General features: G+C 48.3%; 1 long non-coding RNA gene across 1 annotated transcript in view; it reads right to left on the bottom strand.

The window, feature by feature from the left end:
• LOC144798705 (uncharacterized) overlaps nucleotides 1-22,620 on the bottom strand; it is a 148,031-nt gene extending 125,411 nt beyond the window's left edge. The window contains exons 1-2 of the long non-coding RNA XR_013603621.1: nucleotides 22,572-22,620; nucleotides 9,309-9,409 (exon numbers count right to left, since the gene is read on the bottom strand). This is a non-coding gene — a long non-coding RNA (uncharacterized LOC144798705). The remainder of the gene's footprint in view (nucleotides 1-9,308; nucleotides 9,410-22,571) is intronic.
• Nucleotides 22,621-26,375: the final 3,755 nt, after the last annotated feature.

Here is a 26,375-nt window from a genome sequence, read left to right as displayed (position 1 = left end):
ATATATCCTTTAGTTGAAATTCAAATGCAAGTCAAGCACTGATGCATGGCTGGCGGTTTACAAAATAAAATAAAAAGGTTGTTTTTTGGTGAGAAAAAGTAAGGTTTGTCCAGTTGAGAGTCAGATATTAAGAAGAATGATTGACATTTACTTTGAATGGATGGATGCCTGGATGGTATCTTCCTCATAGTTAGCATAGGTGTATGTAGACAGAGTAGACAGTCACTGGATGAAGAGTGTTACTTTGAAGAGCATGTAACACCGCAAGTCCGTGCCAGAGTAGCAAAGCAGAGGAAAGTAGAAGTTGTAATTTTTCAGAATACTACCATGACTAGTAACAGTAGTTTGCAAGCATAGCATATATCCGGCGATTACGGTGACCACTCACTCACTACCTCTGTTAATAATTTTTTTACAACTCTGTCATGCATGTGTGGCCTATCGGTGTTCACTCAATCAAAAACAAAGCACCTAAATGTCATCCTATATGTAAGCAAATATCCTGTGAAGGGATAGATGATCATATTATTTATCTTCTTCATTTTCCTTTTGTAGTAGTCAGGGGCAGGGCATGGTGAAAGTTAAATTAATTAAGCAGTAGCCCTTGTAACAGAGTATGGCCAGTGCCACCCGTAATAGAAAAGTAAGAGCTTCACCACCTGCATGTACTGGACTGGTAACAGTAACGCAAGTCTGTGTCATCATGGCTTGCGTCTGTTTTTCTCGGGTGCAAGCTGACTGCGCTGGCATTATGCCGGCTTCCACAAGTTTACGTACCAATTTCGCTAAAAAAGAGAGAAGAAGAAGACTGGTGTATTATCTGAGTCTAATGTAGTGAGTCCATATAGTGCTAGTAGAATTCCTGAAACTCCCACTAATGTTAGAGCAGAGGCCGACGAAGTGGGAGGTTAGATACATACGTGCCACAAATGTTATGTACTGTGCTTGCAAGTTGCTAGTGCTACTGGGACACAACTTTCTGCTGAATTATTTTGTGTTAATCTTAAAGAGCATTGGTTACAGTATATTTTCTTTCTTTATATAGATACTCCTTCCAAACTAACAAGGAAGGAGTTGGCTAGACGGGCCCGGCAACGGAAGCTGGAGGCAATTGTCCCCGAATATCGGCGGCTGGTGGCCCAGGAGGAGGAGGATGACACGCAGTCTACAACAACAACATCCACAACAGCTGCATCCTCCTCCCCTGCCCCTGGGTCATACAGCCAGTGAAAACCTCCAGCGGTACGGAGCCGCGGTCTGGCAGCCACCGCCAAGCAGCAAAAACAACAGCTGCCCCCCACAGTACCAGCAAGTGCAAGGGTCGTGTGCACCGCTTGACCCTGTGAGTGTCCAACCTTGAGCAGGAGGTGGCGAGGCTGAAAGCCCTGCTCAAGGACCTCCGGAGAGAGCAGCTTGACCACCTGGCCAAAGGACACCGCCCATGGAAGTAGTGAGACTGTCTCTTGCAGCTTTTTTAAAGACTTTGAGGGGGGGTAATTGGGCGTTGGAGTTTTTGGACTGGGGACATTGGTTGGGGTTAGGGAGGGGGGTGGGTCGGGTCTTCTTGTGGGATAGTTTATTTTTGTTAGGGCTCAAATAATTATTTATTTCAACTTAAACATAGCATCCACGTTTTTTTACTGTTTTGTGCGGGAGGCAGGGGTGGGTTAACTGTACGTTTGTTTCCACTTCTCCTGGGGTCACAGCTTACTGGACTTTGGACGTTGCCTTGACTCGTCTACCGGTTTGTGTCCCCGTCACCCTTCCCCTCCTCTTCCTATGCTGTGTCTCTCACCCTCCCCTCCTCTTTCCCGCCTTCATTATCTGTCTACTTCCCCTACTCCAAACCCCCTCCCCTGAATCTCTCACCTTGCCTTCTTTTCCCTTTACGTATTTGTGCTTATTGTTTATCTCGACCTTTCAAGTAACTATATTGCCATGCTCTAAGAACTGTGTAACCTTTGTAACGATGTAACCTGTAACTATGATCCGATGCTCATGTAAAGCGCTCTGATACCGGGTCTAGCCAGCGCTATATAAAACTTTTAAAATAAATAAATAAATAAAATAAACTGGCTGGTTGATTCAAATTGTCTAATCACCCAAATTTGTACAAAAGTGCCACTGACAGAATTAGTGAATTCAATTGTCCTACTACTTTACTAATACTACTGTCAGTCTGTCCTCTCCTCCTACTCCATTATTCTTCCTCCTTTGTATCTTCCTATCTTTGTATTTGAAAATGTTCTTGTTGTGTTGTTGGCTCAATTTATCTATATCCTTTGACACTCTTTTGTAGAAATTATCTATAGGATTACCTCCCGGTAATGTGGAAATCCAACTTGACTTAGATTTGAGACCACTAGCTACAGATCCGTCGGCCTCTACATTCAATTCTTCCAGTAAAAGTTCCATATCATATGGTGTGTTTTCTTGCTCAGCAATGGATAACAGAAGTTGTGTGGCCTGAACATCTTTGATAGTAAGTCCCACAACTAGTGCCACCATGACATCCAAAGCACCCTCAGAAACTAGTTTCCTCTAGCAATACCTCACTCAGTGCTATGAGCGCATGTCAGAGCGATACTAATAGCATGGACAACTCTGTCCCACAAGCCTCTTCTTCTTTTTTACAAGAAGTACAGAGAATCAGGAGAGGACACAGATTACTCGTAGCCAGAGGAGGCCCAGATCCAAAACCCGCAGGGGGCGAAGGGGTGGGCACAGACAACTACAGGCAGAAACTGGGATCAGGCAGCGTGAGGAAGTAACAGAACCCACTAACAACGAGTTATAGGTTATCAACCTGTCCTCTAAAAATCTTTCACCGAATATGATTTCTCTTCTGAGTAAAGGTCTTTCTTTTAATCCTTATGCTAGTGGAGACATTTGCCGGCTTAAGATTGATTTGTTTAAATTCACGAGGATTTTGAAATTGAAGAGACATTTCTCTGGTAATCCTTCTTCTAATAAAGCAGTTAAAACATCCCTACCTTGGTTGACTCTGATGTACTTACTATCGAAGATGTTCAGGCCTCGGGGTGTTCTTCTCACTGGTGGTTGTCCCGGGAGGGAGAGGAGAGAACAAGAAAAAGCGCGGTAAGCACCCTGGTTTGGTAGACCTCAGGCAGGATAGAACCCTTCACCCTTCTCTGCTGTGGCCTATCAGCATGCAGGCTTTCAATGTGGGAATAGACTCTGAGAGAAAAAAAAATCAACTAAAGAAAGCCAGAACTCTGGAGAAGCTACTTGCGTTTGTAGGCGGTCCGAGGGTCAGACACAAAAGGGGATACTTTCTGAGTTCAACCAGTTCCTTTTATTGGCAGGACTTTAGCTTTTCACTGTTTTTTTTAGGTATGGGACAGGTTCCTGTCTCAATACAAAGATAATAAAGAAAATACGGCTACAGTCAAAGGTTAAGTTCAGGGTGGGGTGTCCGCTCCTCACTCCTTGCTCCGGGCGTCTTGGGGCTTGTCTTGCAGCTCTCTGGGCTTCTTCCTGTGACTCTCCAAAGACCAAACGTCCCACAAAAGAAATAATACAACCACGATGGTTTGATACTAATTGCTCCCGGGCACTGAAAGATCTACAACTCTGCCTTAAGACTCTCCCGAGGGACAAGCAGAAAGTAGCCCTGTGTAGGCGTATTTACAAAACCCAGCTTAAACAGAGGAAGACCACGCTGCAAAAGGAAGTCTGGGCTGACCTGAGGGAAGCAGGGGAAAACAGGGACTATACTGAATTTTGGAAAATCATCAATAGGCCCTGTTTCCAAGACAGCAGTGCCCCGGTGATTAGTACTAACATACTCCCTGAGCAGTGGGTGACTCACTTTAAGAGCCTTTATAACCACCACTGCGACACAGTTTTGGTAGAGGCTTGGGACGGGGCTCGGCCTACGGAACTAGAATTTTCATTACAAGAAATCACCGTGGCCATTCAAGGTCTGACTGGAAACAAGGCACCAGGGCCCGATGGCACGCCACCAGACCTTTACCTAAGTAACATTGAACTCTGGGCGCCCATTATGACTAGGGTGTTAAACGCAGCGATAAAATCTGGGCTCCCGCGATCTTGGTCTACAGCATTGATTGTCCCTATCTTCAAGAAGGGTAGTAGGGACAACCCTCAATGCTATAGACCAATATCGCTGATAGACGTGTCAGCCAAACTATTGGGTATGGCGGTTTTAAACCGCCTTACCGCTTGGACAAAAGAGCACCACACCCTAGCAGATACCCAATATGGATTCAGACCAGGTAAATCAACCAGCGATCAATGTCTCAACCTCTACCTATTAGTTGCTAAATACACAAAAGCTAGCAACGGAACAGTTTACATGGGATTTATGGACCTGGCTGCGGCCTTTGATAACGTAAATAGAAATAAACTCTGGGCCTTCATGTGTAACTTGGGAATTGACCCTGAACTTATAAACATTCTAAAATAATTACATTGGAACACCACTGCTAAAGTCCGCTATAGCGCGGGGGGGGGAGTACCGATCCCTTCCCGTGCACTAGCGGAGTGAGGCAGGGGTGTATCCTTGCTACCTTTTTATTCTCACTGTACATAAATGACCTAGAAAGAACATTGGTTGCTCTGGAAACTGACTACCCCAAAGCAGGATCGCGTCATATACCGGTACTGTTGTACGCGGATGGTGCGGTCCTGCTTGCACGAACAGCACTGAGTCTGCAACATCTTGTGGATGGATTTGTGAAGTTCATGGACAACTTAGACCTTTCCGTGAACTTGAGCAAATCCTTTGTAATGGTGGCGGGAAAAAACCCCCCGAAGAAATATGTATTTAAAATAGGGGCCCACGTTTTAGAAACTGTTACCACCTTCTCATACCTGGGTCTGCTATTCGATGGGGAGATCAAGTTTGATTCCTTAATGGAGGAAAGGTGTAGAAAATTGGTTTCTGCAAACGGTGCTATATTAAATTTTGCACGCAGGCTGGGTCGTTGGTCACCAGAACAAGTAATGAATATATACAGAGCGGTAAGTACCGCCAAGGCTATGTACGGGGCAGAGGTCTGGGGTTTTAGGGATGTAAGACATTTACAAGTAGAGGAAGATATATTCCTACGTAGGATTTTGAAGACACCACAGAGTATCCCAGCAGCAATTGCACACACTGAGCTTGGGATCCCATATATCACCGACCAGATAAAGGTGAGACCTATCTTGACTTGGCTCCGAATCTGGGTAAATCCGGAAGCGGAGCTAAGCAGGATAATAGTCAAAGACTGTTTACTAAAAGATAAGTGCCTTTAAATCTCATGGCTAAATTATGTCAAGGACACACTAGGGAGCATAGGTCACCAGATACTGTTCAGGGATCCGACCTCGATTGACACCTCCTGTAAATATCGGATCAAAAAATTGTTATTAGCAAAATATGAACTGGGCAGACAAAATTCTGATTTACTAAAAACATCTGTAGTTGCACACCACTTAGCAAGTAACGGGAAGGGTATGGAACCCTATTTATTTCTAATGTATAATCAGCAAGATAGATTTTTAATGTGTCGTTTTAGGCTCAATTTGTTACCTAATATTTTAGCTTATCCGCCTGGTTTTACTTCAACAATTGAGCAGAAGGGTGCCTGCGGCTGCGACAATAGGTCTCCGCAGGACACCCTTCATTTTGTACTTTTATGTTCTTTTTATCGAATCCCTCGTCGTAGATTTCTTGTAGATATTTTAAAAGAGTTAAAATTTCGCCATGCCAAAACTGCATTACTTTTTCTGCAAAGAGCAACTGATATGCGCAACCTATGCTCTCTTATGAGTTTTTTTTAAAGTTGCAGTAAACTTAAGAAACACGAGAGTTTGAGCTATGATGTATATAATATCATTCGTTTTAACTGTATAAATGTTGTTTTTAATATCTCATGGTTCAGAAATGTAATTGGTGATTTTGTATAATGAATTTTTATGATGGTTTTTAATCATCGAAATAAAGTTTTACTGAACTGAACTGAACTGACTCTCCAAAGAAGGGAAAGAGAAAATTTTAAAAAAAAGGGGCCAGGATTAATTAGGGTCTTTATGTGCTACCATCACCCGACGTTGTGTAGGAATGGGAAGGGGTCAGGGAGTGTAGGAAGGGATGCCGACAAGAACCAGTGACTTTTAGCTCATCGTACCCCCCCACCAGCCCCACCAAAATGAGCCCCTCAGAGCCACTTGCCTTGGGCCACGACCCGTAAGCAGGCCACTGGTGTTGGGACCCGGGGCGTCCTCTCCCTTCCTTGGGCCGCCGAGTATGTCCAGCTTGTATGTGTCTCAGGGTTTCCACTGCTCCGCTCCTCCCACTTCTCGCCTCCACCCCTCCGCTCCTCCCGCGTCTCGCCTCCACTGCTCCGCTCCTCCCGCATCTCGCTTCCACCTCCTTGATTCCTGGGCTCCTCGTTCTCAGCTGCTCCGCTACTCTCCGCCTTTGAACTGCGCCGCCATTCCGTCTTTGACTTTCCGGTCTTATAGTCTTCTCTTGTTTTGCCGCTCTGACGTCGCCCAGTACAGCTAGACTGCTGGCTGCTTCCGGTCTTTCTCTAGCATCTCCACCTGCTTCTGTACGCTTCCGGTCAGCGGATTCCTCGTCCCTCTCACAGATCTCCCCCCTTTGGAATGGACGTTGGGGCCATTCAGAGGATGGGTACCGGGATAGGTAGTCTGCACTGATTTGCTTCACACCTGGCACATGCAAGGTCTGAAATGAAAAAGGTTGCAAGGCGAGAAACCATCTTAGGATGCGAGCATTGGTGTCTTTGTTCTGCGCGAGCCAGGTCAGGGGTGCGTGGTCAGTAAGGACAAATAACTGTCTACCCAACAGATAGTATTGTAGGGATTCTATTGCCCATTTGATTGCTAGGCATTCTTTCTCTATCGTTGAGTAGTGCGCTTCCCTCGGGAATAGCTTCCTGCTGATATATAATACGGGTTTGAGCTCATCAGAGCGGTCAGGTTGGAACAGTACAGCATCCAACCCATGGCCAGAAGCATCAGTTTGAAGTACAAAGGTACGCTCAAAATCGTGACATTTTAGCACTGGGGCGGTGCATATAGCATGCTTTAGGGCCTTGAGACTATCCTCATGTACTGAAGTCCATGTGTGTATTTGGGTGGGATGGGCCTTGGATAGGAGATCGGTTAGGGGGCTAGCAATGGGAGAAAAATTGGGTATGAACCGCCTATAATACACAATAAAGCCTAAAAAGGAGCGGACTTCCTTCTTTGCTGTTGGTCTAGGGATAGAATTGATAGCCTCTATCTTGTTTACTTGCGGCTTTAGGTGTCTTTCTTGGATGGAGTAGCCCAAGTACTGTATTTTGTTTGTTCCTAGTAGTGATTTCTTTGGGTTGATGGTAATACCAGTGCCCTGTATTGCCAGCAAAAATAGCTTTCAGGTGTCCCAAGTGTTCCTCCCACGTTTGACTAAAAACCACAATATCATCGAGATAAGCGGCGGTGTATTTCTGGTGTGGTTTTAGGAGATGGTCCATTAACCTCTGAAAGTTTGCTGGCGCTCCATGCAACCAGAAAGGAAGCACTCTGAATTGGTACAGGCCTGAGGGTGTTGCAAATGCTGTTTTTTCTTTAGAATCGGGAGCTAACGAGATTTGCCAATACCCTTTAGTTAAGTCTAGGGTTGAGATATAACAAGCTTTTCCCAGACGTTCCACCATCTCGTCTATTCTAGGCATTGGGTACGTGTTGAATTTTGTGATGGCATTCACTTGTCTAAAATCGATACAAAAACGCAAGCTGCCATCTATCTTTGGTACGAGTACCACCGGAGACCACCAGTTGCTCTGCGAGGGTTCTATTATTCCTGCTTGTAGCATCTCGGATACTTCTTTCTCCACAGCTTCTCGGAGTGCTTCAGGGATATGGTAGGGCTTTTGTTTTACAACCTCTGGGACTAGGGATGTTATCTCATGGTGAACCAGGGACGTTAGTCCGGGGCGGGCGGCAAACAGGCCAGGAAAGGTTGATAGCAAGGCACCTATTTGGAACTTTTGAGTAGTGTTTAACACCCCTCCAGTAGGCATGGGCTGGTCTAAGGTTTCTCGGACTGGCGGGAGAGGAATATCTATCGGCGGGGAGGTAAAGATTAGAAAAGCAGGGTTTTTCACCACCAGGGAGGGCTGGGCATCTTCCCATATTTTTAGGAGATTCACATGGTATATCTGTTTACCCACCGCACGGTGAGGTAATAGTACACTGTGGGTGACGGGTGTTACTCTTTTTTCCACTACATATGGTCCCTGCCACTTCATTAACAACTTATCCTCCGTGGAAGGGAGTAACAGAAGGACCTTATCCCCGGGCTGGAATTCCCTAAGTTTACTGTTACGGTCGTAGTACCTCTTCTGCGTTTCCTGTGCTTCCTTCATGTTGTCGTGTACCATTCTCCATAGTTGTGTTAAGGACGCTTTAAGGTCAGTGGCATATCTTAACAGGGGTTTCCCCTCCTCATCTTCTTGTTCCCACTGTTCAACCGCGCTATCCAATAGGGTTCTTGGCTTCCTCCCAAACAATAATTCGAAGGGATGAAACCCAGTGGACCTCTGTTCGTGTGCCCGTAGGGTGAAAAGAACCAGGGGCAGATTTTGATCCCAGTCTCTCCCAGTTTCTGAGACGACCTTGCGGAGTAGGTTTTTGATCGTTTTATTGTAACGTTCCACAAGGCCATCTGTCTGTGGGTGATATACTGATGTTCTGATTCTATCTATCCCAAGGATGGTACATATCTGTCCCATCATGCGAGAAACAAAGGGGGTTCCCTGGTCCGTTAACATTTCTGAGGGAAAGCCTACTCTTGAGAACAGGGTGATCATTGCTTGGGCTACGGCTGTAGTGGTCATGCTTGATAATGGAAAGGCCTCAGGATAGCAGCTGGTGTGGTCTACTATGACTAATATGTAGCGGTGTCCTCTGACTGAGAGTGTCAGGGGATGGTCTAGGTCCATCCCAACCCTTTTGAAGGGAATGTCAATGATGGGTAGGGGCTGTAGGGGAGCTTTTTGGGCGAACCCAGGACTCGTATATTGGCACCACACACAAGCAGCACAGTGTTTAGCGACATCTTTGTATACGCCGGGCCAGTAGAATCTCTCTAGGAGATATTTGAGAGTATTTTCCTTACCATAGTGTCCTCCCCCTATCTTGTTATGGGCTAACAGGAGCACGTGCTCCCGGAAGGGAGTTGGTACGACTAGTTGGATTTTAACATGTGAGTCTTTTTTTTCTGCTCTATACAACAACCCTTTTTTCATGATAAAATATGGTCCTACCTGATCTGGTGGCTGCTCATGGACCTGTTCCCAGGTGTGTGAGAGTGAATTATCTTCTTGTTGGGCAGTTCGGAAGCTGCAATGCATTGCTCCGTCGGTGTCTGAAAGGGAAAAAGGAAAGGCGTTTCGTGGTAACTGAGAACAAGAAAAATCCCTTTTCTCCCTTCTCCTTTCTCGTCTACTCTTCCTAGCTCTGGGGTCTGGCTGATCAATTTCCATACTACTAAAAGGGGCTTCCTCGAGCCAGGTCTGTATGTTTCTCTTTGTTTCTTCCATATAGGTCTCAACCTTGGGTGATCAGTCCCTATAATAACTGCTTCTGGTAAAGAAGGAATCACACCCTCTTCAAGTGGGGGCCATTGTCCACTTCTAATAGGACCTCCACCACAGGATATGATTTTGTGTCCCCATGTACACAGGTTACTCTTACTTGTTCTGTGCTCTGTAACTGGGGAACTCCAATTAGGGATCCGTCCACCACTGTGACATGGTACCCGTGTCCAGCAAAGCCTGTCTCTTTTTGCCGTGAAACAAAACCTCTGTTTTATAGCGTTGGGGGCCTTTCTGGGTTAAGAATATTCTGCCTCGGGAATATCCCACCTCCATAGGTTCTACGGTAGGGATTTTAAGGGGACACTGTCTTGCTATATGACCCCACTCCGCGCAGTTGAAACATTGAGGGACTTGCCGGCTGGTACTAGAGGGGGTCATGACTGTTCTAGGGACCGAGTGAGGTGATATCACTGGTTTGGGGTCCGGTTTTATGAGGAACCTTGGGGAAGAGTAGGTTTGTGTTCGGGGGGAAGTGGGAACTGGGGTCGTGTGTTGCCTGCGCTAGAGTCTGGAGATCTATGAAAGGCACACGCGATGTCCACCGCTGAGGAGGGAGTAAGATTCGGGTGTTGCTTCACCCATGAATGTGTAGTGGGTGGTAAAGCATCTAGGAATTGTTCCAAATAAACTTTTTCTACTACTTCTCCTATAGTGGTATGTGTGGAGTTAGCCATCTATTGCCCATGTCTCTTATTCTATAGTACAAAGCGAGAGGATTGTCCCCAGCAGACCACTTTTCTTTTCTGAATTTATTTCAGTAATGCTCTTGGTCAAATCCTAATCTTTCCAATATTGCCTTTTTCATGTCGTCATAAGCGGTAGTTCCAATCGGATTGGCGGCTTGGTACGCCACTTGTAGTTCTCCAGAGAGAAGTGGGGCGATGTATTGACCCCATGTCTCGGGGCCAGGCCACTGTGGACGCTACTTGTTCAAAATGTAAGAAAAAATAATCAGGGTCTTCCCTTTCCTGATATTTTTGTAGTACCGTTCCAGGAATATTAGGGTGTACCCGAGCGTTTACTATTCATCGGTGAGCCTTAAAATGGCTGTGTCCTGGACCTGTTGATTAGTAGTGGTTATGGTAGCCTGTTCTTTCAAGGCTCCCTGTGAGGCTTCCCTTTTCAGTCTTGTCGCCTGCAACTGTTGTTCAAACACTAACTGCAAGTGCCTTTGTCCTTCGGCAACTGTGTGACTATGTCTTCTAGAGGCACAGGTTGTGTCATGGTTCGACACGTGGGGACAGGAAATAATATCCCACTTCTGACACCAATTTGTAGGCGGTCCGAGGGTCAGACACAAAAGGGGATACTTTCTGAGTTCAACCATCCTTTTATTGGCAGGACTTTAGGTTTTCACCTGGTTTTTTAGGTACGGGACAGGTTCCTATCCCAATACAAAGATAATAAAGAAAATACGGCTACAGTCAAAGGTTAAGTTCAGGGAGGGGTGTCCGCTCCTTGCTCCGGGCGTCTTGGGGCTTGTCTTGCAGCTCTCTGGGCTTCTTCCCATGAGTCTCCAAAGAAGGGAAAGAGAAAATTAAAAAAAAAAGGGTCCGGGATTATTTTTGGCCACTCCTTACTTAGGGTCTTTATGTGCTACCATCACCCGACGTTGTGTAGGAATGTGAAGGGGTCAGGGAGTGTAGAAGGGATGCCAACAAGAACCAGTGACTTTTAGCACCCCGTACCCCCCACCAGCCCCACCAAAATGAGTCCCTCAGAGCCACTTGCCTTGGGCCATGACTCATAAACAGGGCCGTGGCGTTAGGTCCCGAGGCATCCTCTCCCTTCCTTTGGTGGCCGGGTATGTCCGTGTTGTATGGTGTCTCGGGGTTTCCACTGCTCTGCTCCTCCCGCGCCTCGCCTCCACTGCTCCGCTCCTCCTGCGTCTCGCCTCCACCGCTCCGCTCCTCTTGCATCTTGCTTCCACCTCCTTGATTCCTGGGCTCCTCGTTCTCAGCTGCTCCGCTACTCTCCGCCTATGAACTGCGCAGCCATTCCATCTTTGACTCTCCGGTCTTCTAGTCCTTCTCTTGTTTTGCCGATCTGAAGTCGCCCAGTACAGCTAGACCGCTGGCTGCTTCCGGTCTTTCTCTAGCGTCGCCACCTGCTTCTGTACGCATCCGGTCAGCAGATTCCTCGTCCCTCTCACAGCGTTATAAAACGGAGGTTTGTTAAAAAGGGGGGGGCTGTGGAAGTGAAGGACAAAGCCGGACTGACAGTGAGGATTTGTGCTGAGGTTACAATATGGCGTAAACAGTGGTGCTCTCGGTGCCCTTTTGGATTCCCCTCATCTTCCCTTCCACTCTCCCTCTCTTCCCTCGCCCCCCTCGTTCTTCCCTGAGTCACTCACCGCATCAGCCGCAGTTCTCCTGAACTGCGGCGGCTCTCTCGCATCCTCCGGGGGTGTCCACCACTCGTCTGTCCACACCTCGGGTCCTTTGTCTTCTTCCTTCTGTTCATCGCGATGCACCGGCTCCTCGATAGTTCCTGTCGGGTGTAGCACAGCGTCTCGTCTCCTCTGTTCCTTTCCCTGTTGGTTTTGCAGCGTGTCTTCTTCCTCCGGGCTCCACAGCAGCGCGTCTTCTGGCTTCTCAGGGACCTCCTTTAGGAGCGAGGCCCCACCCACGCAGGTTCCCATTCGCTGGACTGCCTCTGTCGGCTCACATGTCTTTGTATGCGAGAGGTAGCAGGTAGGGTTATCCCTTGCCTTCCCGGCATCTCCTTGAGTTCAGCAGTGTTTCGGAGACTCACAGGGCAAGGAGGTAAGGGTCGTGTCTCGGTGCCCCCGTCGGCCCTCTCACATGCCCCGTTGAGTCTAGGGAGAAGTGTGACCTGAGTGCATAAGTTGCTTACCTCCATGGGAGTGTAACACGGCCTGATGTAATGTAAAAAAAATGTATAAAGCGCGACTAACACCCAACGGTTTCTTGGCGCTAAAGCATAAGGAGACAGACATTCCGTAGGGCGAAGAGCGTTAATTGTAGGCATTACAAAACAGGTGGGTTTTAAGAAGGGACCTAAAACGGGTATAAGGAGAGGCAAGTCTTAGGCCCAAAGGGAGTGCGTTCCAAAGAAGCGGGGCAAGAAATGAGAACCTCAGTCCTCCCTGTTTTTTGCGTTTAAAGGTCGGGACCTGAAGTAAGGCCAAATGGGAGGAACGGAGATTGCGGGAGGGGACGTATGGGTGCAGTAGTGAGGAAATAAAAGAAGGGCCTATACTAGCAAGGGACTTAAAAATAATACAACCTAATTTGAATTTGCAGCGCTCAGAGACAGGGAGCCAGTGGAGGGATTTTATCAAAGGACGGACGTGTTGGTGTTTGGGCTGATGATAAATGAGCCGTGCGACCTGGTTCTGGACAAGTTGTAGCCTCTTCAGTTGGTATGCCGGTATACCAACGTAAAGGGAGTTGGTGTAGTCTATCCTAGAGATGACTAAAGCCAACAGGACCAGGGTAAGGGCCTTAGTGGTCAGGAAGCGGGCAATCTTTCGGATTTTCCTTAACTGAAAAAAACTGGAGGAAACTACCGCGTTGATCTGGGGCTGCATCGTAAGGTCATTACTGATGATAACCCCAAGACTTTTTACTGTGTTGACAGGATTGGGGGGAGGACCCAACCTCGTGGGCCAAAAGGTGGATTTCCATGGATTGGCAGCCCCCCCGACAAGCACCAACTCTGTCTTGTCGGGGTTGAGTTTCAGGTGATTCACCCCCATCCAGTCACTGATGTGACAGAGGGTAGACCGAAAGTTGTCGATGGACTGGTCCGCGGAGTTAATATCGAAGATCAGCTGGATGTCATCCGCGTAATTGAACGCGGTGACACAGCTACTTCGTAAGGATCGAATAAGGGGAGTCAGGTATAAATTAAAAAGAAGAGGGGATAAGGAGGAGCCCTGTGGGACGCCGCAAGTCAGCCCGACCCCGTCAGCAGAAAACTGAGAGAGCCGGACCGCCTGGCGGCCGTTGCTCAAAAAGGAGCGAACCCAGTCAAGGGCGGTGCCCCGGATGCCAGCCTCCCCGATACGGCCGACCAAGATATCATGGTCGACCGTGTCGAAGGCGGACGACAAATCCAGGAGCACCAGAACCTGACTGATGTTAGAGTCCGCCCCTCTCCGCAGTTCCTCCATGACTGAGAGTATAACAGATTCCGTGGAATGAGTGGGTCTAAAGCCGGCCTGTTGGGAGTCAAGAAAGTGAGAATCTTCGATAAAAGTGCTCAAGATGTTAGTGACGTGAGACTCAAGAACTTTGCTGAGGTAGGGAAGGAGGGACATGGGACGAAAATTACTCATGACCGTAGGTTTTTTGAGGATGGGCACAACCTCGGCGATTTTGAATGACCTAGGGACTATGCCAGAGGAGAAAGAATTGTTCAACAGCGCCAAAGGGGGGGGAGGGGCAGGCTGTAAAAGCCTCACGGAGGATCAAGGGAGGGCAACAGTCGGTAGGGGATCCAGAGGCAACCTTATTTAGGAGAGCTAGAAACTCCATCTCCGAGATTGGAGGAATCTGAGTCAGCTGCTTGGGGTTGGGAGAGGGCGGGGAGGAGTCAGGCCTAAGGGGATGAAGCGGGGCCATAGACAGAATGCTGTTTTTAATATTGGCGATTTTTTCCACAAAGAACTGATTTAAGGAGTCACAAAGTGCACGGGAAGGGAGAGGTTTAATAGTGACCCTATCTGGGTTTGACAGCTCCTCCAAAATGGAAAAAATATCTTTGGTTTTGGTGGCGGAGTCAACAATCTTTTTTTGAAAAATAAGACGTCTTAGCTTGTAAGACCGCTGCTTTGTACTCTTTGAGCAGGGTCGTAAACCGCAGCTTCATGTCGGGAGCATAGCCGCGTCGCCAGCGGCGCTCGGCTTGCCTAAGACCCAGCTTCAGGACTTTGAGGTCCTCAGTGAACCACCTTTGAGCGTCGTGAAGGCGCTTAAGCTTAATCTGTCTAAGTGGAGCCACAATGTCTGTAACAACCTGGGGCCATCACGCATACAGGGAAATACTCAATATACAAATGGACAACTGGCCACTTCTACCTCTAACCCATTTTACCCTCTACAGAACATCGACACGGACGTGGACATTCAATCAGAACACTGGCCCTTTAATGCTGACTGGGAATACCAGTGGGAGGAGTCAAGACAGGACACTGAGACGTCTTATTCCAGGGAGAACGAATCAGGAGCGTGTTTATTCACCTGGAGGGAGGAGACCGGAGCGCGGAGTGGAGACAGAGCGAGAGACGGAGCGAGACGGAGTTCGGAAGCAAGTGACGAGGGAAAACCTGGAGCCGTTGAAGAGGAGGCGGAGGAGAAGCCAGGAGGCCACCGACACTACGAGCCGCCCAGCCATACACCCAGGGGAGGTGTATGGCTCAACCAGGTACGAGACAGATTCAGGGGCTGGGTCAACCGTACAGCAGTTAGTTCCGATTAAACCTGGGTTGTCCATACCTTGTCCGGGTGCACCCTTCCCTGAGCACTAAACACCCCTCACGCCGGTAATAGTTTGCGTGTGTGTCACCTATGGTTTGGTCCTCACTCCCTTACCCCATCACGTAATTGACATAGCGGACAGACCACTGATATACTCTGTCTTTTCTCCTGTATCCCCAACGAGCGGCAAGACGGAACCCCAAGAGCCTAATACGAGGAGAAGACCCGACAGAGAGCAGAGAGCAGCGGCGGCGGAATCTCGGATCAGAAAGACCGCAAGAAGCCGTTCTCCAAGGGCGAAGAGAACAGTCAAGAAGAAAAGTTCAGACTTGTTGTATACTAAAATAAAACCCACAAAAACTAAGATCAACGTTTTGCCTATTCCTCCCGCACCCGTAACAGTGGTGGAGAATGCGGGCATAGGAACCATCTGTGGAGTGAAGATGGAAACGGTCGTGAATCAGTTAGTAAAAGGACAAGAAAGAATCGAGTGGGTAATAGAGCAGCACTTAGCCTCTGCACAAGCGGATAGAGAAGTTATAAAAAAAGCCTTGGAGGAGAAAACTGAACAACCTTGGGTAGACCCTGTTCAAAGGGGAGGAGCAACGGAGCGAGCCATATCTCACGGAACACCAGCAATCTCACTACAAAAATATAGGGCAGGAGAAGATACTGACGCCTTCTTATTAAATTTCGAAAGGGCAGCTAGGGCGTGTGGATGGCCGGTAGCCAAATGGCCGTTTTTTTTTGGCACCACTATTAGGCGGGGAAGCCCAAGCCGCCTATCAAGTGGCAAACCCAAATGGAAACTCTCCATACACGGAGATAAAGAAAATAATACTGGATCACTTAGGATTAGATCAGGAGGCATACAGACTGAGATTTCGAAAAGAAAGGGGCTCCGTTGGGGAAAACCCCAAAACATTATTTGTAAGACTTAAAATGGCCGCGGACAAATGGCTTACGCCCTCTACGAGTACCAAGGAAGAAATACTGGACCGTATTTACTTGGAGCAGTTTCTGGAGGCCCTTCCATACGCCACACAAAAATGGCTGCGCCAGCATCATAGCTTAACGACCGCACAAGCAGTCGAAATGGCCTCCTCCTTTGCTCGCGCACAACCAAAAAGTTTTCCATTCGAGCAAGACAGAGAGAGGAAAATATTTGTGCGTCCTGAATAAAATTCTTATCGGGGCAGAGAAGTAACACGACCCCGCACCTGGAGAACAGAGAACAGCATCACGTCCGGGCCACAATGTTTTGATTGTGGACAATGGGGACACATTGCCAGGATGTGTCCGAGGAAAAGAAACGAAGAAGAACCTATGGAGGTCGGTTACCTTCCCAAGGCCGTACTGTTCTCGGCAGAGATGGGTGGATCATTTAGAGTAAGTGTAAAAGCAAATGGACACTCGCTATTAGCTTTGCTAGACTCCGGCTGCCGCCAATCCGTGATCCAATCAGCATATGTGAGTCCAAAACAGTACATTTCTAAGGGGAAGGTTAACATTAAATGTGTCCATGGGGACATCAGACCCTATCCAATTGCCGACATTATAATAGAGTCAACGGCAGGTACAACACCAGCGGTAAGGGTGGGGGTGATGGAAAATTTACCGGAGGACCTGATCATTGGAACCGATAACCCGGGTTTCTTGAATATGTTCAAAGACAAACTGGCCACGCACGGACAACCCTATGAAAATAATACAGAATTAAATGAACGGCCACAAGGAAATAGCCTTAGTTTTGTAAAACTAACAAACAATGCAAAGGCTCCCACAAAGGGTTCAGCTAAGGCGGCAGGTTATGATTTATACAGCGCATATGACTATGTGATACCGAGTAGAGAGAAGGCGCTGATCAAAACAGACTTACAAATAGCAGTCCCCACAGGGTGCTATGGCAGGATCGCTCCTCGGTCAGGGTTAGCCGCCAAGTATTTTATTGACGTTGGGGCAGGGGTTATAGACGAGGACTACAGGGGTAATGTGGTGATCCTCCTGTTTAATTTTGGACCAGAAACATTTCAGGTCACCAAGGGTGATCGAGTGGCACAACTTATTTGCGAAAGCATAACGCCTACGATATTGGAAGAAGTAAATCAGTTGGAGGAAACGGACCGGGGAGACGGAGGGTTTGGATCCACAGGGACACACAATGAACCGGTACATACGGTTCTTTCACAAGACCCATGGGTTTTGGATAAAAAATTTAAGTTTGCCCAAATTAGTGACCCAACCCTCTTCAACGCCTGGGAATAGGCCCACCAAAGAAATGTAAATTCCACAGATTTTCCCGGGTTCGTCGTACAGGATGAACTACTGTATAGAATTGGAAAAGAGGGTGACTCTGCTCAGCTTTTAGTACCTGTTTCTTTTAGAGAGCAGGTCCTTTTTTTTGCGCACAGTCACATTGTTGCCGGCCACACCGGAGCTGAAAAAACAACTCAGAATATTCTCCGGCAATTTTTTTGGCCTGGTATTTATAAAGATACTGAGGCGTATTGTCGAAAATGTGACGTATGCCAGAGGATGAATATGGTCAGGCCACCGGCCGTGCCTTTACAGCCGTTACCGGTTATTGGGAAGCCCTTCGAACGGGTTGGCATGGACCTCATAGGTCCCTTACCCAAGACGAAAAAGGGGTTCCAACACATACTGGTCGTGGTCGACTATGCCACGAGATTTCCGGAGGCATTTCCTTTATCTGCCGCCAATTCTAAACAGGTGGGAGATAAAATGATCGAACTGTTTAGTAGGGTTGGTTTCCCAAAGGAAATTTTAACAGACCAGGGTACTCCATTCATTTCCAAGCTAATGAGGGAGATTTGTGATACGTTAGACATCCACCAGATCCGTACTTCTGTTTACCATCCCCAGACGGACGGACTGGTGGAGCGTTACAACCATACACTGAAATCTACACTTCGTAAGATGATGGAAGTCAGTGGGAGTGATTGGGATAAAATGTTACCACTGGCGTTATACGCCATCAGGGCGCAGAAACAAAGCAGTATGGGCGTTTCGGCGTTTGAACTTCTATACGGCCGTCAACCCCGCTCCTTGTTGGAAATGACCAGGGATGCATGGGTCAACGAGAAAGGGGGGGAAATTGCTACGACCCTTGATTACGCCGCGGCCCTAAAAACTAAACTGAGAAAGTTAAGAGGTTTAGCGATGGATCATCTTATGGCTAGCCAGAATAACCAAAAACGTGCGTATGACAGGGGTAAAAAGTGGAGGAAGCTCGAGGTTGATGACTGGGCATTGGTTCTACTACCTTCCTCCTCACACAAATTCAAGGCCAAATGGATGGGCCCTTACAGGGTTGCGCCGTCATAGGTCGCACTAGCTATAAGCTACAAATTGCTCCTAATAAACAACAGTCGTATCATATTAACCTCTTGAAAAAATGGCTGGGCCCACCCCCTGCCGACATTCACTTGACGGAGGGATCTGGAGCTGACGGTTCGACCATTGACCTGCTGGTTCACAATGAGGAATTACAGTCCCAACAACGGGTGGAACTGCGGGATACTCTGGTTAATTTTGGGGATGTATTTTCGAGCCGCCCAGGGAGGACGTCGTTGGCTGAACATTGTATTGATACCCCTCCCAACAAGAAAGTTAGGATTAAACCTTACAGAGTCCCCGAAGCCAGGAGAGCGGCAATTAAATCTGAAGTGGAGGAAATGCTTCGGTTGGGTGTCATTCGTCCTTCCAAAAGTGATTGGTCTAGTCCTATTGTTATGGTCCCTAAACCAGACGGCAGTAGGAGGTTTTGTATGGACTTTCGCGCTTTGAATGACATCTCGCTTTTCGATGCATACCCCATTCCCAGAGTGGACGAATTAATTGAGAAACTGGGAAACGCTAAATACATATCTACCCTTGATTTAACTAAAGGGTATTGGCAGGTTCCACTAAAGCAAGAGGACATTAAAAAGACTGCATTCTCGACAGATGAAGGTCATTTTGAGTTTACGGTGCTACCGTTTGGCCTACATGGGGCGCCGGCTACCTTTCAACGGTTGATGAATACTGTTCTAGCTGGGTTGACGGACTTTACGTCTGCCTATCTGGACGACATTGTCATCTATAGTCCAGATTGGCAGACCCAGGTCAGACATCTGTCCACTGTATTGCTGACGCGACGTAAAGCTGGTCTTATGGTGAACGCTAAGAAATGTAAATTGGCCTTTCAAAAGGTCAAATACCTTGGCTATGTTCTGGGTCATGGACTAATTGAACCGCAAATTGAGAAAGTGAGGGCTATCGCCGACACCCCTTTCCCGTCAACTAGGAGGGAGCTGAGATCCTTTTTAGGTCTTGTTGGCTACTATCGTCGGTTTATTCCGCAGTTTGCGGATATAGCCGCACCCCTTACCGATGCCCTAAAAGACAAAGGGAAGGCATCTACACCAGTGCGGCCTACGGAACTAATGCAAGAAGCTTTTCGCGCGTTGAAGTCCATCATTACTTCGACCCCAGTGTTGTCATCCCCTGATTTTTCTCGCCCTTTTTCGTTACACACAGATGCATTGGATTACGGCATTGGAGCTGTGCTTTCCCAGATGGGGTGTGATGGGCATGACCACCCGATCCTGTACGTTAGCAGAAAACTTTTTCCCCGGGAATTGAAGTATGCAACTATAGAGAAAGAATGCCTTGCGATCAAATGGGCCATTGAAAAACTGGCATACTACCTGGAAGGGCGACATTTTGATCTCTTCACCGATCACGCTCCACTACTGTGGATGGCCCGCAATAAAGCCAAAAACGCCAGAGTCCTTCGCTGGTTTTTATCGCTACAGCCTTACACTTTCACAGTTCATCATCGTAAAGGCATTGATAATGTAGGGGCGGACTTTTTATCACGTCACCCACTCACCGATCGTGAGTGTCCGGAGGGGGAGGTATGTAACAACCTTGGGCCGTCACGCATACAGGAAAATACTCAATATACAAATGGACAACTGGCCACTTCTACCTCTAACCCATTTTACCCTCTACAGAACTTCGACACGGACGTGGACATTCAATCAGAACACTGGCCCTTTAATGCTGACTGGGAATACCAGTGGGAGTAGTCAAGACAGGACACTGAGACGTCTTATTCCAGGGAGAACGAATCAGGAGCGTGTTTATTCACCTGGAGGGAGGAGACCGGAGCGCGGAGTGGAGACAGAGCGAGAGACGGAGCGAGACGGAGTTCGGAAGCAAGTGACGAGGGAAAACCGGGAGCCGTTGAAGAGGAGGCGGAGGAGAAGCCAGGAGGCCACCGACACTACGAGCCGCCCAGCCATACACCCAGGGGAGGTGTATGGCTCAACCAGGTACGAGACAGATTCAGGGGCTGGGTCAAACGTACAGCAGTTAGTTCCGATTAAACCTGGGTTGTCCATACCTTGTCCGGGTGCACCCTTCCCTGAGCACTAAACACCCCTCACGCCGGTAATAGTTTGCGTGTGTGTCACCTATGGTTTGGTCCTCACTCCCTTACCCCATCACGTAATTGACATAGCGGACAGACCACTGATATACTCTGTCTTCTCTCCTGTATCCCCAACGAGCGGCAAGACGGAACCCGAAGAGCCTAATACGAGGAGAAGACCCGACAGAGAGCAGAGAGCAGCGGCGGCGGAATCTCGGATCAGAAAGACCGCAAGAAGCCGTTCTCCAAGGGCAAAGAGAACAGTCAAGAAGAAAAGTTCAGACTTGTTGTATACTAAAATAAAACCCACAAAAACTAAGATCAACGTTTTGCCTATTCCTCCCGCACCCGTAACAATGTCACTGGCTGATTCCAACCAGTGTGTGAGGGCAGAAGCTTGGGTGTCAATGGAGCCGAAATTGGGGGGGGGGTGAAGGTTCTGAGTAAGGTGACAAAGTTACTGAGATCGGCCCTATTCCAATTCTGGGCCGAGAGGTTGCCCTCCAAAGCTCTGCTAGGGCAGAGGGTAGCCGTAAGAGAAAAGGAGATTATAAAATGGTCTGACTATAAACAGGGTGAGATGAGGGGGGCAGATATGTCCAGGTTGGAGGTCCAAACCTGGTCCAAAGTGTGACCCTTAATGTGGGTTGCTGATTTTATATGTGGGAGACAATTCATACTAGACAGGAGGTCAGAAAATATAACAGAGCAAGCACTCTCTTTAGCATCGAGGGGCCAATAATTAAAATCCCCTAAGACTAAGATTTTGGAATTATTAATGACAAGTTGGGAGAGCATGTCTCCAAACATCGTAGGGAAATCGGGCATGGATTGGGGAGGGTGGTAAACTAGGACACAGATAAAAGGGGACACAGGGGATTCCAGTCTCAGCACAAGGTGGTCGACCGAAGGAATACTGACGGTAGTCAGGGCGGAGAATCGGATAGGATGTTTCACAATCGCTGCTACCCCACCTCCTGGCCTACCAGAAGCTCTGTTTGCTTGGAGGATGTAATAGCCAGTGGGGATTGCAGCAAGAATGTCAGGGGTAGACTCCTCATTGAGCCAAGTCTCCGTCAGCAACAATATATCCGGTTTCCTGGAATCTAACAGAGCAAAGATTTCCAGCTGGTGTTACCAGCGAGCGAGTATTAACATAGCTCACTGTAAGATTGGGGTCTGAAAGCCCTTTGTTGGATGGGGGGTTGATGGCTGAGAGGGGGACTAAGGACAGAAGGGGAACTATCTCAGGGAAGGTATCTCTAGCACAGAGAAACCCCAGTGGCTCAAAGCTCAACAGAGTCGCGGGGGGATAGGCCAATAGGAATGCAATCGGATCAGATCTGCAGAAGAATATTTAATAAAACCGGCAGAGGGACATGCCCCGTGCCCCGACCGGCCGCGGACGGGCGCAGACGGGCTTGCCTTCGGCGCGCTGGCGGCGCGCCCGCTGCGCTCGTCCGCTGCACGTCCGAGATATACACATTCTTATAGGGTGAGGAAAGGGGGCGTGGCCTCCCGTTAGTGGTTGTGGCCTGTGGGCTGTTCGAGTAATGGCGGCAATGAGTGGAATCCCAGCCCGCGGCAGCGCTTACATCTGCTGCGCGGGGTTGGCCAGATAGAGTATAAAGTGCAAAGTGCCCAAAGAACTGCAAGCAAACAGGTAAAAGCAACAAATGAAAGTTAAAAGTATTTTAAAAAACCGAGTGTCTCTCCCGGCTTCCGCCTCAGGAGTGTCGGTAGCCTTAAGCCTTAAGCTGATGCGATGTGAGGACTTGACGGTGGAAAAAACAAGGATGATGCACTGCGGAAAATGGGAGGAGGGGGGAAAAATGAAGGGATGAAGTTCGAATTTGAAGAATACTCACTGAATAGAGTGAGGGTCGTTCTTACCCGTAGGAAAATGTGTTGAGATCTATCCAGTGTTTTTAAGAGGTTAATAGGCGGGTACGCCATTCTAACGAGGTTATCTGATAAAGAGAGAGAAGTCCAGTGAGGTGGGATTAAAACTAATGACATAGTTGTGGCAATCGGTCAGAAATGTCTTACCGCAATTCAATCTGGTGGCCTAGGAGGAAACACTGATTCTGTCTTGGTTTCCGGATATGGAAAACGGCGGAAGCCATGACATGGTATTTAAGGAGGCGTGGTGAACAAAACTAGACCGTGACTGACACGGTCCAAAACGTCTGGAAATGACGTGATGGGCAAAACAAAAGTGGAGTAAATGTACAAGAGAAGACTAGAATGTAGTTGAAGAAGTTGATGGTAGTATAGAGGCTAGTGGACTAGCTAGAAACATGAGTGGGATGCTAAGCAACACTTAAATGAGTACGGTGAGATGGCAGTCTCAAGGATGTTTGGGTAAAAGATCACAGAGACAGTAATAACACTAATATAGGGAAGCCTAGACAAAATATAACAGACGCCCACAATTGAGATCATGTGTGGAGTGACAGTAGATGATTAATACAATTTACATATGCACTAGTTGACTGATGGAAGGCAACATGACAAATCATATTGTAGTACATCAGAGACAGGCATGACATACAAGGTACAAGTACGATAGCCTTATGTACATCAGTGTATAAGTAGAAGCTGAGTATGGTGACAGGGGTCATTCTTGTATGTAATTTACTTGTGCTGGAGCATAGTTTCTCACCACCTATGTACCTACTGTGTCCTTCCAAAAAAAGGGAAGAAAAAAATGTCCTTTTCTTTTTGGCAAATGCAGGCAAAAGATAGTTCAGTGTTGAAGGAGGGTCACGTTTTACCATACAAATTCCCAACATAACATTCTGCTCTAACCATGCAGCATGAAGCCCCTTATATAGGCCCCACCAGTTAAAACTTGGGGGATGCGTTATCTTGACCATTTTACACAGTCACTAAGTACCATAGTATTTCACACCTCCCTTGCTACATCTATAAGGCCACTGCCTAATGTTATCCTCTTCAATAACAAAATCTACTAGGCCCCACTAATCTCAAACATGCCTTTCTCTTGTTCCCAGCACTGCGAGGCAGCCTGGCCAACCGCAGAAACTTTCCACAGTTACAAGAATAGCCCATATAACACGTAGACCGGGCCAGCTGGTACATTCTCGTTATTTCATAGGTTGTGTTTGCTTTATTTTTATATTATGAAACTTTCCAAGCTTGCTCAAACTAAACCAAGACAGCACCTTTGCATGATAACACCTGTTTCAAAGTTCCGCTTTCTTATATATTTTCAGAGAAACTTATGTTGAAAGTGTACTTTTTTATAATTTGCGGTCAAGCATTGCTGACCGCCCGATCAAACACCTGGTCCACTGTGATACCATTTCTGTGTTCTTATGATACCACTTCTGTGTTCTCAGGATTTTAGCAACATAACTGTATGCTTGCGGTCAAACACCTACGTCAATGTGGTTTAACAGTTCTACATTAAACAGGTATAAAAGACATGCACCCTAGTTGGAGTGCTGAACTCTTCTGCAGTGCCATGCACGGCAAGGGTTCCCGGCCGGTCGTATAGCTGCATTGGGCCTACAATGCCTACACTCAGGTGGTAGAACCCAATGTAGATTAACATTTTGTCCAAGAATAGACAGCGAAGGCTCACACACTGCCCAATGCCCTTGTCAGTACAGGATTGTGCTCCGTTTACGGACCCATATTTATTTTAACAACAAATGGCAGGGTCCACACAACCTGACCTGTAAGGCAGCTACCTTAGGAGCACCTTTTGTAGTAACAGACTGGGATGGGGATACTGATTGGGATGTTGAGGCTGAGTGCCAAGAGGTTTGGGCAAGGAAAACTAAAATGTATTCTTTTTTTTTTTCAAAACCAATTTTATTATGAGTTCAAGCAAGTTTCAGTACAGCCCTCCACAGTCAGGAGGAGACTGTCAACGACAGATAGAAAGAGACACAGCATTAGCACAGCATTGAACCCAGCGTTATAGACTGAAAGATAACGAACTACCTCACCCACCCAACCCCAAAAGCGCCAACCCACCCCGCCCGCAGCTACCCACCCCTTATCCCACCCTAACCCAGTGCACGTGATCACAGTCCAGCAATAGGAGATGACCTACAAGGTGGAGCCGGCCAGCAGCCTAGAGTGCGGGGTCCACATCCAGCGGTAATGCATCATCAATATCCACGGGGGGGTCAAGAAGCAGGCCCCTGTAATCCGCCCACTGTTTCCAGATTTTGTAATGTTTGCGGGGACACCCCCGGGCTTCGAAAACAGGCTGCTCCAGACCCATGAGGAAGTCCAGGCCTGCCTTCCAGGCCCCGAGTGGGGGGGCGCGCTCGCTCTTCCAGGCCTGCGCCAAATCTCTCTTCGCCACCACTAGCCCCAGCAACAACAAATGGCGTTTGTAAATATTGCCCCCAACGTTTTCCAGAACATGAAGAAGGCCCAGCCTAGGGGTACGGGGCAGGTCCCATCCCAACACCTCGGACAGGCAGTCCCAAACCCCAGCCCAGAATCGAGTCAGTCTCTCACAGGACCACACAGTATGAAAAAGGGTGCCCTCTTCAGAACCACACCTCAGGCACTCCGGAGTCGCGATAAGGCCCGCCCGCCATAGGCGGTGTCTAGTATAGTAAGCCCGGTGGAGGTATTTGAACTGGATGAAGCGGAGGCGGATAGCTATAGCAGCACCACGGGGAGATTCAAGGGCCTCGCGCCAGTCGTCGTCATCCAGGGGACCAACATCACCCTCCCAAGAGGCCCTCAGCGCCGAGAGCGAAGGGGAACAGTGAGTGACCAGAGAACTGTATATCTGAGAGACCTTCTTGTCACCCAGGTCTCCCATAAAAAGTTTTGCCTCGATGGGACTAAAGGCAGGGAGCTGCTCCAGGCCCACCAGGCTAGGAGTAAGAGCGTGACGAAATTGAAGGTAGCGGAAGAACTGGGTCCTGGGCATGCTAAATTCAGAACTGAGGTCCTGAAAGGATTTTAGGGTAGTACCAGAGAGGACCTGGCCAAGGGACGAGATCCCGATCGCATCCCAGCCGGCAAACCCGGACAGAGACGCCAGCGCCGGCAATAGGCCATTACGCCACAACGGGGTTTCAGCCGTCAGTCGACCCCACCAGCCCATACGGTGCAGGGCCCGCCGCCAGACCGCGAAGACCACCTGGGTGACCTGCGGAAGTAGTCACCTCCGCCCGGCCGAATACAACAAGGTGTGAAGGGAGGCGCCATCCATCAGGGAATGCTCCAGTGCATAGGCCGGATCACTACGGTCCCCATACCACCACTCGTTAAGCACAAGGAGATGGGAGGCCTGATAGTAAGACAAAATATCCGCGGACGCCAAGCCGCCGCAGTACGTAGAGAGGAAGCATGTGCGCAGCGCTACTCTGGAGGCACCTCCAGCCCACAGAAACCGGCCCAGCACAGAGTCAACCGTACGGAACCACTGTGGGTCAACCTGGAAGGGATGATTCTGCAGTTGGTAAAGGAGACGGGGCAAGGCCACCATCTTAAAGATGGCCGATCGGCCGTAGATATTAAGAGGCATGCGCGTCCACGTCTTGACGTCCAGTTGGACCCGATCCCACACTGGCTGGATGTTCCGGTCCCACGCCACTGCGGGCGAGGCAGAGAGGAAGACACCCAGGTATTTCACCCCCTCCACAGCCATCTGAAGGGACGCAGCCCAAGGGCAGGCCACTGTGTCACCCCCCAGCACCCACAAGGTTGACTTGCGCGGGTTAAGGAAAAGCCCCGACGCCTGACCAAACTCCTGCATCAGTTCCAGGACACGAGGACCCGTACGCTGCAGGTTGGTCATGAAAAATAACACATCATCCGCATATAAAGCTATGCGGTCCGAGTGATCCGCAC

This window comes from Lissotriton helveticus, chromosome 12 (assembly GCF_964261635.1).
Source record: "Lissotriton helveticus chromosome 12, aLisHel1.1, whole genome shotgun sequence".
NCBI lineage: Eukaryota > Metazoa > Chordata > Amphibia > Caudata > Salamandridae > Lissotriton > Lissotriton helveticus.
The sequence above is the reverse complement of the archived record's forward strand: the minus strand, read 5'-3'. Positions and strand labels throughout refer to the sequence as shown.